The sequence below is a fragment of the Gadus morhua genome, chromosome 3, assembly GCF_902167405.1.
Source record: "Gadus morhua chromosome 3, gadMor3.0, whole genome shotgun sequence".
Taxonomy (NCBI): Eukaryota; Metazoa; Chordata; class Actinopteri; order Gadiformes; family Gadidae; genus Gadus; species Gadus morhua.
The window spans coordinates 6,216,212-6,227,852 of NC_044050.1; the positions used below are offsets into that span (position 1 = coordinate 6,216,212).

The 11,641-nt window shown below is 45.2% G+C and overlaps 2 protein-coding genes across 4 annotated transcripts in view; one reads left to right on the forward strand and one right to left on the reverse strand.

Moving 5' to 3' along the window:
* The window catches only part of adgrl3.1 (adhesion G protein-coupled receptor L3.1), a gene marked incomplete at its 3' end in the record, with an annotated part of 117,370 nt that extends 107,003 nt beyond the window's left edge, over nucleotides 1-10,367 (reverse strand). The window contains 1 exon segment of the mRNA XM_030352099.1: nucleotides 9,969-10,367.
* A 1,120-nt stretch (nucleotides 10,368-11,487) lies between these two features.
* si:dkey-92j12.5 (multiple PDZ domain protein) overlaps nucleotides 11,488-11,641 on the forward strand; it is a 41,363-nt gene continuing 41,209 nt past the window's right edge. For all 3 annotated transcript variants that reach the window (XM_030352537.1, XM_030352538.1, XM_030352539.1), the window contains exon 1: nucleotides 11,488-11,641. This exon is cut by the window's right edge and continues 99 nt beyond it. The gene's annotated coding sequence lies outside the window, so the exon portion shown is untranslated.

Here is an 11,641-nt window from a genome sequence, read left to right on the forward strand (position 1 = left end):
CTCTCTCTCTCTCTCTCTCTCTCTCTCTCTCTCTCTCTCTCTCTCTCTCTCTCTCTCTCTCTCTCTCTCTCTCTCTCTCTCTCCTCTCTTTCTTCTGTCTCTCTCTCTCTGTCTTTGTCTGTGTGTTCTCTCATGGTTCTTCTCCCTGCATCCCCTCCCTCTCTCTGGAGAGTTAACTCCACTGACGTGTCCTGCCCGGGTCAAGCTCAACGCCAACCAGATGACAGAGTGGATATGAGAGACTGAGGGAAAGTGCATGTGCATGTGTTGGAATGTGTGTGTGTGTGTGTGTGTGTGTGTGTGTGTGTGTGTGTGTGTGTGTGTGTGTGTGTGTGTGTGTGTGTGTGTGTGTGTGTGTGTCTGTTTTGTTTGTCGTAATGTATGCATACATGTAAAAATGAAAAAATGCATAAATAACTATATTGTAATTTATAATCAATAGTTATATATCTACTATATATAACTATTGGTATTGTTGAACACACAGACAAACAAACAGCCCCCCCCCCCCCCCACACAACACACACACACACACACAACACACACACAAACACACACACACCACACACACACACCACACACACACACACACACACAGGGGAAGCCCTCTCTGGAGCTCATCAACCAAGGCCGTGCAGTATTGGTCTATTAGTCGGTACAGGGGCCATGAGCAATATCTTATGTTGGTCAGAGAGGACACCCCAACAAATGATGGTACACACGCGCAGCGCGTGTGTGTGTGTGTGTGTGTGTGTGTGTGTGTGTTGTGGTGTGTGTGTGTGTGTGTGTGTGTGTGTGTGTGTGTGTGTGATATAGATAGTGTTTCTGTGTGAAGGCTTCGCTGGTACTGACAGCCCAAGGCCGAATGCATGAGCATGCATCCCTGAAACACTCTTATGTGTGTATGTATACACCACAATGTAGGTGAAAATAGCCTAAGGCGATAAAGTATTGTTTAGAATATAAACTGCCCACTCAGCCCCAACCCCCCAACCCGCTCTCTCTCTCTCTCTCTTCTCCGTCTCTCTCTCTCTCTCTCTGTGTCTCTCTCTCTCTCTCTCTCTCTCTCTCTCTCTCTCGTCTCTCCCTCTCTCTCTCATCCTCTCTCTCTCTCTCTCCTCTCTCTCTCTCTCTCTCTCTCTTTCCAAGAACCTGCTGCTGTCTTACATTATTCACGCGGTGCTGGTCAACAAAGAGATAATCGATGACAGAGCGATTGGTAGGGGTGGGGAGTAAAGTGAAGGCTTAGCATCTCCCTCCATGGCTTCCCTGACAACCACAAGGTTAAAATAGTTTTGAATATACTATCCTTTTTGGTGTGACACACAGTACACTACAATACAACATACATTGTGCTGGAAATGCTGCAGCCTGTGCTTGTTTATTGACGCTTCCCAGCCGTATCGACAGAGACGTACTGCTACAGGGATGTTACTGAGGTGGACTACTGAGCAGCACTGCTGAACAAGTGAACAAGTCAGACTGCATGGCTCTGTGGGTATGAGAGATGAAGAAGAAAGAGAAGAAGAAGAAGAAGAAGAAGAAGAAGAAGAAGAAGAAGAAGAAGAGGAAGGAAGAGGAGGAGGAGGAGGAGGAGGAGCAGTCAAAGAAGAGGAAGGAGAAGAAAGAGAAGAAGATAGAAAGAAGAGAAGAAGAAGAAGAAAAAGTAAGAAGAAGAAGAAGAAGAGGAGAGGAGGAGGAGGAGGAGGAGGAGGAGCAGTTCAAAGAAGAGAAGAAGAGAAAGAGAAGAAGAAAAGAAGAAGAAGAAGAAGAAGAAGAAGGAGGAGCAGACAAAGAAGAGGAAGAAGATGAAGCGAAGGACCAGTGGGAGGAGGATGAGGAGCAGACGAAGAAGAAGGAGAAGAAGAAGAAGAAGAAGAAGAAGAAGAAAGAAGAAGAAGAAGAAGAAGAAGAAGAAGAAGAAGAAGAAGAAGAAGAAGAAGAAGAAGGACAAGGGGAGGAGGAGGGAGGAGGAGAGGAGGAGGAGGAAGAGGAGGAGGAAGAGGAGCAGGAGCAGCAAACAAAGAAGAACTAGAACAAGAACAAAAACAAGAGCAAGAAGGAGGAAGTGGGATTCTTATGAGCATATCGGACGTGGAGAGCCTCTGTGGAAATATGGAAGGAGATAAAAAATGAATAGAAGAGCAGATGAAGGGAGTGGAGAACTGACCGAGACAGAGGGAGAAAGATTTGAATTGAGGGGAGAGAGGTAAGGGAAGGTTAGGGAGTAAGCTGAATGAAGGATTTGGAGTGTGTGTGTGTGTGTGGGGGGGGGGGGGTAGCTTTTTCCAGACGCTGAAGGATACACATGTGAGGAGAAGAGCCTGAGAGAGTTTTTGTCAGGCTCGTAATATCATTGGCTATGTGTCAAGGTCTCTGGGCTGGCTGAGCTGGCTCCACATGATGAATGTTTACCGTTCTCCCTCTGTAAAACAACACTGCGAGGCGTGCAAGGCTTATGATTGATGCTCATTGAGGGTCTATGTGTCCCACATTAACCATAGGGCTTGTATAATTACCCAACAACCCTGTTTGTAATTACACTTCAGCCCGGCTATTGGACCACTCACACAATGTTCCTATTGGCTGAGATTTATTCCACTTCCATGTGAATGCTGTGAAAAGGGCGGGGCGTCCAAAATTAATTTTCAAACAACATTTCTTCCGCTGGGCCGCGGCAGAGTCCATATCAGCAGGAAGACGATGAACCACTAGTAGGGCCGGTCCGCCCAGGCGTAAAATTAAAGACCCTTGTCTGTTTCTCTCACATAAATCTGACTGTCAAAATCTGAGAAGCAGCAGCAAAAGAGGGGGAGGGAGAGAGGGATAAGTGAGAGAGAGAGAGAGGAGAGAGAGAGATGAGAGAGAGAGAGAGAGAGAGAGAGAGAGAGAGAGAGAGAGAGAGAGAGAGAGAGAGAGAGAGAGAGAGAGGAGAGAGAGAGAGAGAGAGAGAGAGAGACAAAGACAGAGAAAGAGAGAGAGAGGGAGAGAATGACAGGAAAATGCAAAAGTTTAATGAAAGGGACACAACGACATCTAACTATCCCGCACACACACACACACACACACACACACCACACACACACCACACACACACACACACACACACCACACACACACACACACACACACACACACACACAAACACACACACACAAAGATACACTAAGCTTGTTGTAGCGAAAATGACATATAATATCTCAAACAATTTGTTTGGCTACACTGCAGCAGAAGCCATCTTATCTTAACGTGTGGATGATTTCCGTCTCAACTATCCCGCTATCAAAGATGGATAGTTGGCCAGCGGTTTCAGCAATCCCACACCAAACACACAGCAGCACGGAGCGCAGATACGTGATTCTCAGATGGTTAGAGAACAGACACTCTGTCTATGTAAGTGATTGTGGAAGGCCTCAAGGGCAGAGCCGCGCTCATCTTTCATGGTACAGTATGACACTATCGGGCTCCTTGGTGAATAACAGATGTACCAGATTGGTTTTATTGAAGACCGAAAGACATATCAGGCGCACACTGACGAATGCTAATGCTAATGTAGAAGAGCCATGATGCCTCACATCCACGGCGTGCTGAAAGGTAATCGGTTAACGGGGCTACAGCCTCAGCGAGGAGCTAGGCGTCCACGCTGCCGTTCACACCGTGGACATACCCAGCGAAGAGACATCGACCTCTAAGACACCAGAGTGAAATAAATGCAGTGATGTGGTGGTGCAATTTAGCTCTCTTGTTCAACTTAACCTCCCATTAGCCATAAAGTCATAAAGATTCAATACTTCTTATGAAGCTAGGGTCCTATCATGCTAGGGTATGATACTAGGCTATGCTGCAGGACTTTATGGGCACTGGAAAAAAAGACAAAACCCGCAAATAATGTGAGGCAACAGCATCAAGTCATTGATCATTACATCTGGGAATATTTTAGTTATATTGAGTGTGACGAGCCTACCCTCGCAGCCCCCCTGGCCAATCGCAGCGCACCATCAACTAAGTGGGAAATCAATAAGTGCTGGCCCGCAGTTTTGCTCACTGTTTCTCAAGACTAGAAATGAAAACAACATTCGATAACGATCAAGATCACAGTGGAGCAAATTGAAAAGCCAGGTTGAACGACATTATGATTTCATTTGAATAAGTCGTAGGATGGCCGCTATAGAAGCACCTCGGTGCTTGGCAGTGGTGGATCTCTTGGGCGTCGGTGCAGGCTGAGAAAATCCAGCTGGACCAGAGGGAGGGGGAGGCCACATCATTTAGTTAAGGCCACAGTCCATTGTTTCACTGCGGGCGGAGGGAACTGTCCTGAATGACAATTATTGGCCCAAGACATTAAAAACAAATTGTCATCAAATGGGGCTCCGGGCGTGTCGGACACGCATGCCAGCGCTAAAACGCCCTGGCATGCGTGAAAGATGAAGGAACTACAACATTTCGAAATTAAATGATCTTCATTATTAGCGTTTAGAAGGACCATGAGCTTGAAACTGCAGTTGATGGACAATATCTCAAAAGAAAGAAACACATATTTTTTCCCCTCATTGTGTGCGATTGAGGTCAGCAGCCTTTGTACTCTATTTGCAACATTGAGTCAGAGGTCTAGAAACAATACTGGGCTTGCCACTCTCGTCTTCGGTCTATTGATAAGAGCGATGCCGCGACATAACATGGGCACTTTAAGACCTGCGCCCCGAGCCCGCCGATGACCTCATTGTGCATTGCCCCGTAATTCAAATCTGCTACGCTGTGTTGCATCACATTGTGTGTGACTCATTTCCACATCCCCCCCTCTCCTTTTCCTGAAACAAGTGGAAGTCCCACTACTAATTCTGCCATCAATACTGTGTCGGCTGACTGAGGCGGAAAAACCCTGGCGACACGTACACAAACACACACACACAAACACACACACGTGCAAACAACCAGAGCGACTGCCCACTCTTTGTATTGAGTGAAGTGGAGAGGGTGGGGGAAAGAGGGGAGGGGGTGAAGGCTATTGTAAACGATTTCCTGCGGAGCCCAAAATAATGGTGAGACCTCGGGACTGAGCTTCTTACAATCACTCTGTCCGCTGCCCCGATCCCACATTCACCACCCTAATGAGACTGTGTGCCCTCAAATGTGCAGCTGCAGCCTGTGTGTGTGTGTGTGTGTGTGTGTGTGTGTGTGTGTGTGTGTGTGTGTGTGTGTGTGTGTGTGTGTGTGTGTGTGTGTGTGTGTGTGTGTGTGTGTGTGTGTGTGTGTGTGTGTGTGTGTGTGTGTGTGTGTTTGTGTGAGTGTATGTGTTAGTGTGTATGTGCATGTCTCTCTGGGTGTGTGTGTGTGTCTTTTCCTACTGAGCGCTGACGGATCAGAGCAGGACAGAGGAAGGTGAAGGCAACAATGTAGTGCGGAAAGCAAGCGGCCTGATGAACCGCAGCCTTCCTTTATCTTTTCGTTCAGAGGGGAAGCTGAGAGCAAAACAATGGACTCTGTCATCAAAGTGCCATTCATCGAAAACTAAAACTGATTTCTGATAAGCTATTGAATGATTTACATTCTTAAAACCCTCTTCAGTGCGTAACAAGGGAAGTCTCGTAAGGCCAGCCGAAATATCAAAAGCTCACCTCTGGTTTGTGCCTGGAGATATTAGTTTGGAAGCTGGCCGACACGGGCTGCAAACAACATTCAGTCGGCCAATCATCACACCCCAGGGACAAACGTTGGAAATGCGATTTTTGGACATTGCTACAATGGTTTAATTATTGTTATAACAATATAATTATTTTATTTTAATGCAAGAAGTTTTAACCTGGAAAATTGTCGTTGGAACACACGCTAATGTTGTAAACATTGCCACACTTTAAGATACATCATGGGATGAGGGATGCAACTGGCTGAAGCTAGCCTAATCATCCTCAAAGTAAGGTTGGCTGCGATGCACATCAACAAACACTGCCGACGGACGACTTCCAGACCTAATGAGTGAAGAGAATATGGTCTGGCTGTGCGAGGCTAAGTGATATCTGCATGGTGTCAAAACATTGAGCCTTGCCATGTGTTTGCCGTTTAACAGGGCGTCATGTCCAATGTAATCCACTTTCATTCCTGAATGTCTTTCATGCAAATGTATCATCAAATTGCACAGTTGTGGCCTTTCGGGATATTTTTTTGTAAAGCTTTCGCATTTCCCAGAATATAGGCATACTGCATTTCCCCTAAGATCAATTTTCATTTGACGCAAACAAGCTATTTCGACTCTGAATGGCTTGAAAAATAACAGTTTGGAGGATTTGGAAGAATTTTGTGATTTGATATTAACTGAGCCTGATCTGCCATATAGTTTAATTGCAAATCGATACACGTTTTCTTGCCTATTGACACAAAATATCTGAGTTAACCTATTCATTATTGATTATTTTCTAAATGCAATGGCACTTTCATCATTGTCACAAAAATTATGAAGTCCACTTAGCTTTAAAATTACAATCAATAGCAATCCATACATACCTGCATGCATATGTTCAAGTGATTACACCATTTTCATAAAGGTTAACAACGTTTGTTTTGCTTTGCTTTGTTTTGTTTTGTTTTGTTTTCTACAGCAAGGGACTTTAACACTTAACCATCCTTAGCCATGAGTCATTTATTTATCATGACATCATCAGTCTCATCTTCAGGGGTCCTCATCTGCATCCTCCTGATCCAAAGCATAACTCTCAGGCACACTTACGCCTTTTATTAAGTCCAGATTCACACATAAACTGTGTCATTAACAGCAGCATGCATGGATGGCCTGGACCAACAGCCCGTGTCTAACCAGCCTTAAAGTAAGAAATTGACGGTAAACTGTTACCAATTCAGCATACAGACACACTTCTCTGGTGTGGTGTGGTGTGCGGAGGGAGGCGGGCTGGCCTCTGATAAAGCTGTGAGAGCCGACGTGACGGTTTTTATTTACCGTTGCCTTTCGTACTCGAGTGCATATATCAAATCGCACAGCAACGTAACTCTATAGTTACTCTGACACGACAGGGCCCTGTAAAGGGTTGAATCATGATATCAGAGGCCATTTTCAGACGTTCACACGTTGAAAGGGGCCAACCGGGTAATGTATCTGTGGTCACCAGAGGAGGAATGTGAATCGGCAGTTATTCTTTAAAGGGAAGGAAAAGGGTGCAAAGTGTCCAACTCATGACCTCATCTTTTAAGAGGGATGAGGATGTCAGTGGAGAATGGAGCCTCGTTATTTAATTTCCATCATTATGGGAGGGAGGAAACTAGGGATGCTGACCTCTACAGAGGGAGGCAAGATCATTTGCCTGAACCCCGACCTCTGCACAGGAAGCACAGTTGGCTCTGTGAATAAATGCGTATAACAAAAGAAATGAGAAGACCCTGAATATCGGGCTGTCTGACCCTTAGACTGAGTAGAATATATACATTTTACACATTTATTATAAATGCATCAGACAGTGGATTCTCTCTTTGATTTAGCAGAGATACGTTGTATTGTGATAATGGAACACGGCATGGCATGATCATGTTTGATTTACGACTCTTCGTATCCAGCCCTTGGTCAGACAAAAACTTCTTAATTAGCCAAACCATTATGGCGTTGGGATGCTCCCCTAATAAAAGCTCTGCCTTTATGTCTGTCTGTCTGTCCATCTGCTACAACATCACACCTTGAATGAGAATTGGCCCTAATTAGGGCAGACAAGCTGATAGTGAGCATCTTAATTGTTGCTTTTGCATTAGTGCTGTGAACAATATGCCTGTGTGTGTGTATGTCATTGTGCGAGTACATGTGTAGAGCTTGGACATGTTTAATAAATATCAACGGGTGCTATATTTTACATAACATATTTACAATAACATTGTCAGTTATGATTTATTGTTTACTCCAATATTTTTTCAAAGAAATGCAACGATTACTTATGGCAATCATATAATGATATAGACTAGACTAGGGTTATGTAATCATTGACTGAACAAATAACAAACAAAGGAAATAAAAATAAATATTGATATAATTAAATATTTAATATATGATGCCAGCAAGTCATCTTACCACAGCATTGCCTGTAGGTTCAAATTCAAATACCTTGGTAACTGTGAAAAATAACTTAAATTGCACGATGCATGGTTTTGACTAAAGCCTTATTGTGAAATACAGTTCTGAGTTGATGTGTGAGGTATTATGTGGCAGTAACTTCAAGGTAAAACCAGTCTTCCGGCATTTATATGATTCCTAGTTTGATTCCTTTTGCTGCTCCTGCCAAAAGTGTAAAGGTGTCCATTAGCAATACACCTAACTCACAACTACTTCTGACAGATTTGGCTAACCAGTGGAGGAGTGGGTAGGATCCATGTAAAGGAATGGGCTTTGATTCGAGGTCACTAGCTTGAAAAAGCACAAAAATGCATGCAGGTTTGGCTCAACCAGATAAGTGTCACCTTAAGACACCAGTGCCATTGACAGAACATAATCAGTTAATTCTGAGTGAATCATCCAAACTCCTAATCCTATCAATGAGGTATGGCCATAGAGGCTGTTGACAACCTGGCATCTGCCTAGACTAAATCTACTGCCCTCATTTGATTATACCTATGAAGAAGTTTCTATCTGCCACCTACTCCTCAGAGACGTGTGACCCCATGGTTACTCTGCTGATAAATGTGTCAACAAACTGTCAACACCTCACCCTTATCCTCTTCCAATCCAATGTTATCACCGCCACTATCTGATAAGAACTGTCCCAAGTTTGCACCCAGGGTGCCATGGTTAATATTCAATTCGATATTGAGACTAAATTACCACTACATCAAACAGACTATCGACAGTGACCACACAAAGACAACAAATACCAATCGAGGGGGGCAGAGCTGGCTGCTTTGAGCGCCAGATATCCGCAATTATGTGTTAGCAGACAAACCACTTGTAATGAACCGTCGTATCGCTCATTACCAGCCACAAAAACAAAAACAACAACAATAATAATAATAATTATAAATATTATAGAGTCATAATAATCATAACAATTATTGTTGTAATCATCATAATTATGATAATTATAATGATCATCATAATAATCTACAATTGATCTTCGATGGCAAAGCCATTCACTTTTAGTTTAGGTCAATATCAATATGTGACAGCAACGACGTTGTGCTTCTCACAGGACCAGTCGTTCATTCAAGGTCATTTACAAGCCAGGATGCATCTTCTTTAAATAACGAGCGGATAGCAGTCATCTGCAAGATTGACGTGTCCTATCTATCTATCCTGGGACGCAGCGAGTTGCTATGCACAGCTTTTTTCACACAGTGGCTTGAATTAGACTGGATTCAGACTGGTGCGGGGATGCTGCGGTTGGAGATCTAACGTTTCCCCAATAACGCCTCACATTCCTCGCTTTGGGTGGACGCAATGAACCCACACGCAGCACACAGTAAAGACATGGAGAATTAAAAGGTCCACATGTATACCGCTTTATTATTCCCAAAACGATAGGCCTACACCATTTACATTCCGGGCTAGGATATCTCACCCGCAGTGTAAGTGGGCTAATGACTGAATGCTAATAACACGTTGTGCAATTACGATGTGCAAATATATCCTTACAGGGGAAAGGCTGTATCTATGTCACTGTCAAATAATCTATTATCTTCCAAAACTGGTACATGCTCGCCAAACCCATAGCCTGCTGTCTGACCGTGCGACGCCCATTGACTCGGCGTCTCGAGGAGCCGCCACCGCTGGAGCCCGTCGATAGGCTACCTACCTTACCATTACGTCCTAAACAGCCCACATCCGCCCCGCTACAACACTCGTAGGCCACATTCCCCTGGGCATCCGTGGGAACTAAACGCAGGGGTAACCGTACTGCGGAGCAGGTCAGCGGTGAATCGAGGCTGACGGTCGATGCCATGTAACGCAATTAATGAAAGATAACAACGCACGAGCGGGCTCTTACCATATGTCACAAGTCGCGCGAACAAACCGCACGAGCGTCCAGTGCGGAGGGTCCTTTGGCGCGCTTACAGTCCACACAACACACACGGCTGGGTGGGAATATCTTCCCAATTAACGAAAGAGGGGGGTTTGTGGTGCCAACGAATACTGCAGTTGGATTCCAAGGCGAGCTTCCGACCCGAGAAATGACGTTAAAAAAGAAGGTTCGCCTGACGGCAACGCTACCGGGTCGGGGAATAGATAGCGGCTCACCGATAGCTGCGTGCTCAGTATCCCGATGACTGCTCACATAGCGGCAGGGAATGTCTCGCGCCCGTTCAATGCATAAAGTCCAGTGGAGTAGGGGAGAACAGAGGCGTCTCTCTCTCTCTCTCTCTCTCTCTCTCTCTCTCTCTCTCTCTCTCTCTCTCTCTCTCTCTCTCTCTCTCTCTCTCTCTCTCTCTCTCTCTCTCTCTCTCTCTCTCTCTCCTCTCTCTCTCTCTCTCTCTCTCTCTCTCTCTCTCTCTCTCTCTCTCTCTCTCTCTCTCTCTCTCTCTCTCTCTCTCTCTCTCTCTCTCTCTCTCTCTCTCTCTCTCTCTCTCTCTCTCTCTCTCTCTCTCTCTCTCTCTCTCTTGCTTTCTCTCTCGCTTTCTCTCTCTCACTCCCTCTCCTTCCCTCTCGCTCTCTTTCTCTCTCGTGCGCTGTCTCCCTCTCTCTTTCTCGCTTTCTCCCCTTCTCTGGCTCTCTTTTTCCTATTAATTTATCTCTGTTTTCTTTCCAATCCACCATATATACCCGTCGCCTGTCTGCGTCTTTCCAGGTCAACACAGAACGTTTCGCGGGAGAGGGTCGGGTCGGGTGTGTGTGTGTGTGTGTGTGTGTGTGTGTGTGTGTGTGTGTGTGTGTGTGTGTGTGTGTGTGTGTGTGTGTGTGTGTGTGTGTGTGTGTGTGTGTGTGTTTGTTTGTTTCTGTGATTGTGTGTGTGTGTGTGTGTGTGTGTGTGTGTGTGTGTGTGTGTGTGTGTGTGTGTGTGTGTGTGTGTGTGTGCGTGCGTGTGCGTGCGTGCGTGCGTGCGAGTGAATTGGGGGGGGGGGGGTCATAAATGACAAACCAATTTTCAGGTGGTGGATGCTCGGTTGATATGAGCGCAGAGCACCGCGAGGGTTGCGGGCAAGCTGGGGTGATGGTTCCTGGGGATGCAGGGGAAACTGAGGAGAGGAGGAGGGTTTGGTGGAAAACATGGAGTCTGATCTTTTCTTAAATGAGTAGACTAGGGCTCCACCTGCCGTGTGAATATTAGATCATAATGGTTTTGAATCAAACGAGGCATATATTCAAAATAAGTGTCTGGTCTAAATCTCCCAACGGACGTCTTAAAAAGCGGTCAAAGAAATTTACATTGAGGCAATAAGAGATAACACACGTAAATTATGCCTACTTGCACACCCTCCAAAAATGTAGACGTTACACATTGAAATGAGCAAGAAAAAAATCCTCTTATGTGGCAGACTGTGATTAAGACCAATCAGCGGCTCGTGCGGCTCAAGATCAGAGGCGTTGAGAAGGTTACACATGCGCGTTGGCTCGGCGCTGGGATCTGCCGGACAAATGAACCCAGATAGCAGCTCCAGCTTGTTTCTTTTTATATAAAAATATATCTGTATTCAGTCATGAGCGGAACTTTTTTTTTGTTGA